Consider the following 5,585-nt stretch of genomic DNA (forward strand, 5'->3'; position numbering starts at 1 on the left):
CAAGGAGAACTTCTACCCTGCTGTCTTAAGAATATTAAATTGTTCCTTAGTGTGGTAAGATGGATATTTGTTTGCCCCAGAATCTATTTTGTTTTGATCTTGCACTTTTTTGTTTGTATGCATTGATCTTACTCTGTAGCAGTTGCACTTTATTTTGCATTGTTATTATTTTACCTTGTTCCAACCTGATCTAATCAACAATATGCGGGACAAGTTTTTCACTGATATCTCAGTATGTGGCAGTAATAAATCAATTCCAAAAGAAAGAGACAAACATAATTGATTTCCTCTGCTTATTACAGAGGATTTTATACATAATTCTAATATTGCATAAATGATTTATATTAAGGTAAAGTTATTGTTATGCATGTGTTTTCAATTAGAATATTAGGTAGAGAGTGTTGGGTATTCATGTATATTTTGACCCTTAGGGGTTGCTGTCAAACTCCTCTGTGTGTTACATACTAAACATTATGGTAGATGACTTGCAAGTAAATAGACAGCAGCTCATTTGTTTCTTATCTCTCCAACTCCTGTGTGTGTTATTTAAGACCACCTGGCTTTCCACTATCAAAATATAACAACTGGTGATGAGGTGTTAGCAAGAAAAGTCAAAGTGAAAGAAAAGTGACTGAGCGAAAAGAAGATGCTGCACTCCATGAGAAATGTGATGAGTGAACAATCACAGGAAGCACGGTGAGGGAAGAATCCAAGGGGAGAAAATGAGAACAGGATGGTTAAATAAAACATATAAGTGGGAAAGCAAGATGGATAAGACAAGTTAACTTTGCTGGAACACGATTGTGTTTGAAAATGGTGACAAGTTATGGAAGTATGGGGCCGTATGATGAACCAACAGAGCAATGGAGTTTATTTACTGGCAAATCAAATTTCAAATGATATTCATGGTCTGACTTTTCTGACTGTGATGGGTGCAGAAGCTCTTGATGTTGTACTCAGACCTGTGTGCCAAAGCTTTGGTAGTAACTGTCATGCAACCAATAACTCCAAAAGTTGACAGTCTGGAAGTCCATTGGAATTTTTTTAAATGAAAATATTCATGAGTTGGGCTGCCAATAGAAAATTGGAAGTGGGTCCATAATGGCATCAAGAACCTTTGATTGGGGTGGCAGAGACAAAGATTGTGTGACAGTGATGCTAGAGAAGGAAGGGAACAAGACAACATGGGGAGTGTTTGGTGATGACAAATGCATTTTTGGTGAGCAGGAACGATGCGATTCCTATACTGAAAGAGGGCAAAGAGATGGAGGAGGTGACCGGAAACTTTTAAAGGTGTAGAATGCAATGGTACGGCTCAGACACAGATACCTGCAGTTTCTGCATCAGAAGCTGACCAAACAAGTTTCCCAGGAAGCAGTCCTGCCTAAACCCTCACTCGGGGAGTTTGACTTCAATGAGTTCTTCAACTTGGAGAAAAGTCTACCTGGACTAGCACTGATGATTGAAGAGGTGCTTGGTGAAGGATCAGTATCCTCCAGCCACTTCAGTCAATGGCTTTCAAGTAACTTAAGTAGATGAAGTAGTCTCTTCTGGAGCCTGCGGTCTACCCCACATGAAGAACCTGACAGACTTGTTGGTCTGCAGCACAGAATCGCAACTCCTGTTTCACAGCTTGGAAATTAATTTGCTCCCATTCCATCATGAGAAGATGACTAGCATATTGATAAAAATGTTGATACTTTAGAAATTTTGCAAAAAGCAAACGTGGATGTGAAACCACTGCCGTCCAGTCCCATTACCTGCAAGGAGAAACTAAAGGCGAGTTCACAGACCAGAGTAGGTTTGTCTGGAAGAGGTAGATGCAGAAATGAAAGGTCAAAAAAATGGAATTCGAGAGGAAGCTTGCTGCTCTATTCATAGTAGAACATCTGGAACAGACTCTAACTGCATCATTTGGTCCTAAACAAATTAAAAAAAGACACGGATATGACTGCTTTCAATAAGCTAGTTAACTGTATGAAGGCAAATGGATCTTGCCTTTGCATTCAAAACCCCCTGGAATTCTACCACCTACCACTCACCTCCTCTCCCCATAAAGCGGCCTCCATCCCCAGATATTCTAGTTGACCCACTTGGTAGTCAGAATCGTCACATGCCAGTCCTTAATCAGCAAGGCCATTCATCTCCCATCACCTGTGGTGTCCCTTACTGGCAATGCAGTACCCCATAAAATGATTTTAATGTCATCCCCAAGTCATTGGTACCCTCACAGGAACAGGCGACCTCCAGACAGGTTGAATCTCTGTTTAGTGTCTAATTCTCAGCACATGGGGCAGAATAATCCCCAGTCTTACATCTGGGAATAGAGGCAGTCTACCTTCTTTCCCTAGTTTAGAAAAAAAACTTTTGTTGTAGGTTGATTACTCCATTGAATGTTAATGGTTCAGCAGCTAGTCCGTGTATGGAAAGGGGGAGAAACCTTTAAAATAAGGGGGGGAGGGGTATGTTATGTACTTTTTGACCATTACAGATTACTGTCAAGCTTCTCAGTGTGTAGCACACTGAACGTAATGTGAGAGGACATTTTGGTGGCTAACTTACAAGTAAAATGTTTAAAAAAAGGACCTAGTACTTTGTTGGCATCTTTGATGAATAAACTCTCCCCGAGCTTCCAGCCAAGTATAGATATTAATTAAACCGCTGTTTCAATGACAAATTCTGACTTCTTCTTTAGGGTTATAATCAGTACTTGCACCCGGCTAGAAGCCCGGGAACACTTCAGCAATTTGTTCGTTCCATCTCTTGTGTGCATTATTCACGGCCACCCAGCTTCCCAGTACCACAAACATAACAGTGGGTTGTGTTTAAGAAGTACAAAATTGGCAGTGATCTTTTAGCTCTCTGACTTTTAATAAATATTAATAAAAATAAACATCTGTCTTGTCATTGCAGCATTGACAGCATAACTGAGATCACTATAAATAGCATTTTCATAACTTGCCCAAACATTTTACCGTTTAGTGACAGAGCAGAGAGAATAAAAGGTGCTAGGCCAGAAGGATGAAAAGTGATGAAGCTGGGAGTAATAAAGCCAAACCTGGGATAGCAACTATTTATTTAGAAATGAATAAAATGAGAGAGAAAAATAAGAAAGCTCTGCACAAAGCAAATATACATAATAAACTGAAGGAATAGTGAGGAGATGGGACTCACAAATTAAAAGCAACTTATTTGACTAATTTGTGTTTTTTTGCTGTTATCACAGAAAGGAAATAAATTCAAAATACTGTATTTTATATGCTGTTAAACTAAGATTTTAAATATAAAAAAATCAGAATGTGTATATCACATATTTGGTAATATTTTATACAGGAATTCAAACGGCAGGATTTTGGCAGGCTTCTTGACCATCATAGTGAACTTCAATATAATTTCATCCAATACCTACCTATAGGCACTTGCCAACAGTATGTTGACAGCAGTCAGAAATGGGATCTTTGGCTGACAGTCCTTTCCTAAGGTAAGTGACCCTTTGCAAAGCAGATTAGTAGATGGAATAGTAATCCAGTATATGTAATTCTAATTTCTTAGAGGCAAAGCCTTAAAGAAACTTCCATCCATCATAACTGTTGCTATTGTATTTCTGTCCCACTTGTACTTAACACTTCATTGTTAGCCTTTCATTAGTCTGCTCAGTCTTGTGACAGATAAAATTGATGCATGATATGTTTAAGGATAAAAATGACTTTGGCTTTAGAATTGTGAAATCCCAACTTTGTAATAATTACTTGGAAAAAACAAGTAAAATAAAATACCATGTTCAAAAATGTGCAGCAACTGACAGGTGTCATTCTCCAGAGAAACCTCAGGCTCGTTCTGCTGTCCTGCTCTGCCTGGCCATCCTTGGCATGTCATTTACGGCCCAGCATCAGGGTATCACTTACTCCATTGCAAGCATCGCTCTGTGGCAGAATATCCATCTAAGGGGTAGCTGAAAAGGGCAGAGGAAGTATCAAAGCCGGCACTGAGAAATCTGAGAACCTTGCAGCCTAGGTTTCCCAAGGCACTTTACAAATCAACAGGGACATAAATCATCTGTCAAGGATGACCAGGCAATAGGTGGAGTTAATCTGCCTGATGTAGGATAGCAAAACAAGCCTGAGGGTTCTCCTGAGAGAACCACATCAGCATAGACTGGGAGGTAACACTAAGGTGCTTATGAGTAGCTTCCAGCCTCCTTTTCCTCTCTGTACAGAGCAGAGGCCTTGCACTTTCAATCCTCAGGAACACCTGAGAGGTAATAATGCAGGGCTGGGTACTCTATGAATCCCTCACAACTACAGAAATAAGGAGGCCAATTTCTTTCAATCAAGGAATTGAAACATTATTAGTAAAGATTGATTGTCCTCCTGTTAACTTTGAGTTCATTAAAATGTAATAGAATGTAGATAAATAGATGCAGTATATTGATTGTTAAAGGGCTGAATCAAACTACCACGGGAGCCATGATAGTGTAGTGGTTAGCGCAATGCTGTTACAGCTTTGTGCGTTAGAGTTCAGAATTCAATTCTGGCATCTTCTGTAAGGAGATTTCCTTATGAAATGCATGGGTTTCTTCCCATTGCTCTGGTTTTCTCCCACTGTCCAAAGGCGTACCATTCATAGTAGGTTAATTGATAATTGTAAAATGGTCCATCATTAGGTTAGGGCTAAATAGGGGTCAGACAGTTGGTCATGTAGTGGCATCCATGCTGGACTTCGAGGGGAGTGGTCCCGGGTTGGAATCTGGCCATCTTCTTGAACGCTTTCCATCTGTGACCGGTTGAGGTTTGACCTAGCAACTCGACCTTGTAAAAATCAGACAATTGCTAAAGAAACGGCAAGGTTGCCGCCTGATGAGTCACAAGGCGTGAAGAGAAACAACACACATAAATAGGAGTTGTCGGGGATTGCTGGGCACTGTGGCTTGAAGGACCAGAAGGGCTTATTCCATACGATATAAATAAATAATAGCCGTGGCTGGAGGTTTCAGAGAGAATGCAATAACATCTATCTCTTCACTAGTTCTTCACTTATTTGGTCCCACTCTAAATCTGGGGAGAAGCCGAGTTATGGATAACATTGTTTTCATTCTCCCATTCCATCAGCAAATGAACTATGGGAAACTGCAGTGCAGTCCAGATGTGCAGAGATTGCTCCGCAGTTTGCATGGGGAAATCTGCCTCTGTAATTCTTTACCAGAAGATCTTGTACAGGATTACTCTATGGATTCATTTGAATGAATGTTCCCTGGCTGGGATCTGAAAGGAAAGGATAAGCTCAGTTATTTCCATGTTGGTTACTTTACTTGGCTTACTGGTGCTTCAAGTTCAAGTTTATTGTCATTCAACCATACACAGCTAAAAGAAGCATTGTTTCCCTGGAGCCAAGGGGCAAAACACAGTACAGTACAAGTATTCACACATAGATACGATCCGGCACATAGAGTCACAAAGTAGTATTAGCACAGTCCCTAAGTAGCATGGCCTGAAGATAGATAGATTGATATAAAGTGTGAGTTTCATGGGTTTTTAATTTTTTTAATGTTTTAATGTGCTTTGGAACTGTATTTTATTTTTTCTAGT

The 5,585-nt window shown here is 39.9% G+C and overlaps 1 pseudogene; it reads left to right on the forward strand.

Annotated features, from left to right (window-relative positions):
- The first annotated feature begins 202 nt into the window (after window positions 1–202).
- On the forward strand, window positions 203–2,191 carry LOC140736386 (eukaryotic translation initiation factor 4E transporter pseudogene; annotated as a pseudogene).
- Window positions 2,192–5,585: the final 3,394 nt, after the last annotated feature.

This window comes from Hemitrygon akajei, chromosome 11 (genome assembly GCF_048418815.1).
Source record: "Hemitrygon akajei chromosome 11, sHemAka1.3, whole genome shotgun sequence".
Lineage (NCBI taxonomy): Eukaryota > Metazoa > Chordata > Chondrichthyes > Myliobatiformes > Dasyatidae > Hemitrygon > Hemitrygon akajei.